Source organism: Propithecus coquereli, unplaced genomic scaffold (genome assembly GCF_000956105.1).
Source record: "Propithecus coquereli isolate 6110/MARCELLA unplaced genomic scaffold, Pcoq_1.0 Scaffold81, whole genome shotgun sequence".
Taxonomy (NCBI): Eukaryota; Metazoa; Chordata; class Mammalia; order Primates; family Indriidae; genus Propithecus; species Propithecus coquereli.
The window spans coordinates 4,225,401-4,227,462 of NW_012154285.1; the positions used below are offsets into that span (position 1 = coordinate 4,225,401).

The window sequence follows — 2,062 nt, forward strand, 5'->3', positions numbered from 1 at the left end:
GCTGGCGGGCGGGCGCGGCGGCGGAGCGCGGGGAGGAGCCGCGCGGCGTCTTCTCCTGGCGGCGCGCGCCCGCCCGGCCCCGCGGCGGCGGCGGCGCGTCACGCTCTCCCCCGCCCCGAGCCGACGAGCCGGGAGGCGGCGGCCGCGGCTGCTGCTGCTGCTGCTGCAGTGGGGCAGGTGGCGGCGACCGGCGGCGTCCGAGGCGGTGAGCTGGGCGCGGCACGGGCCCTCTCCCCTTCCCGGCACCCTCCTCCCCTTCCCACCTCATGTCTCCCCGGGCCCGCCCGCTCGGGGCCGTGGCCCGGCGTCCGTGAGTGGGGCTGAGCCTCGCGCGCCGGGGCCGCCCTAGAGGGGACCCCTGAGAGCCCCGGGTGGTCGGCCTCGGAGGCCAGGGGTCTCTGGGGTGCTCCCTGTGAGCCGGAAAAGTGGGCGGCCCTGTCAGCGCGGAGCCGGGCCTTCCCTTCCTCCGCCCGCCTCAAGATGGAGCTTGGACTCCTTGCCCTGCGCCGCCCCAGGCGCCGCTCCTTCCCCGGCGCCCCTGTCCTCTGCCTTCGGCCCTGGGGCGGCTGGGGTCGGCCGGATCCCGGGGAGGCCGAGGCCCGGCAGGACCTGTTGCCCCGGGCGCCGCGCCCGTCACCTGAGCATTCCTCAGGCCCTGGGCGCCGGCCCCGCGAGCCCGCATGGAGGGCACCCTGGCCGTGGCCTCCCCGGCGAGCCCCGGCCGCCTGGCCCCGGCTTTTGTTTTCCTCCCAAGTGGGGCTGCGATTCTCGGGGAAGGTGGAAGCCTAGAGGTGGCCAGATCTCTCCGGGATTTCTGAAATAACACCGCTGCCCGGTAACCCGAACCTTCTACCGCGGCGGGGGATTGGCCCGGAAGACAGATGACACTTGTTCAGAGGTCATTTTAAAAGCAGAGCCTTCAGATTCCCCGAATTTGGAGGTTCTGGGCTTCAAAAATCTGATTTTAATTTGGGGGTAAATCCTGAAACCGGCTGTTTCTCCACTTCATGTGGCTTTTCCATCTGGCAGGAACCGAGCGCCACCCCCTCCTCCCTTCATAGCCCCACCTCTTTGGTATGAAGAAATTACACATTAAGTCTGTAATCGGGTTAGATACCTGTTTTTTAGTAAACCTTGGGCGCCAATTACTGTTTTTAAAAAGGAAGGTGGAGAGGATTCTGTAATGTTGTGTGTGATTCAGCAGCCTTGCCTTCCCCTTCCTCTTTTAGGTTAGGACGGCGGCGTCTGGCCGGGAGAGCTCTGTAAGTGTTAGTGTCGTGGCCGCTGCTGTCATTATGGTCATGATTCTCGTCGTTGTTGCTATTTTATTATTACTGCTATTACCGATAATATCTATGAGTCAGGAGAGCAATCTGTTTGACTCTTGGGTTTAATGATAGCCTTTTGCAAAAATCGTCAGGTATGTTGCTCCTTAGCCCTAGGACCATTTTTTCTCTGTAAATAATAACAATTAACATTTATTGAGAGCATCCTGCGGCCAGGCTCTGGGGAAGTCTTTTTTTTTTATGTGTTTTATCTCATTTAATCAACCTAGCCCAGTGAGGGTGCTATCATTATCTCCACTTGGCAGAGGGGACATAGAAAGGTCAAGTTACTTGCCCAGGGTAACACAGCTGATAAATGGTAGTGCCAGAGTTTGGACTCAGGTATTCTGACTTGAGGTGCTTCGTTATTAAATTAGTATAGGGAATCTCTGGCAAAGAGCAAGGCTGGTCTCTGTTAAAACAAAGGAATTGGGTGATTGCTTAGCCGAGGGCTGGTGCCAGGTGTTTGAGGTTCAGAGAAAGCAGTTAAGTACATCTCAGGCTTCCCACTAGGCCTAGTTCAAACTGGTAAAACAGAAACTGGGTGGGACCCTGCATAGGTATTCTGTTTGAAAATCAAGAGTTTGCCCTTCCCTGCTTTTTGAGTTGTTGCTTGAGCTCCAACTTGTGCTTGAGCACAACATAAGCCAATCTGGTTTCTGTTCTTTTAGGAGTTTAAATTTTGATGTCCTTATTTATCTTTTTAAAAACAATTTTACCCAGTGTCTAACATTGAG

The 2,062-nt window shown here is 57.2% G+C and overlaps 1 protein-coding gene across 7 annotated transcripts in view; it reads left to right on the forward strand.

Annotated features, from left to right (window-relative positions):
• CLIP1 (CAP-GLY domain containing linker protein 1) overlaps nt 1–2,062 on the forward strand; it is a 133,194-nt gene that overhangs the window by 4,613 nt on the left and 126,519 nt on the right. The window lies entirely within an intron of this gene.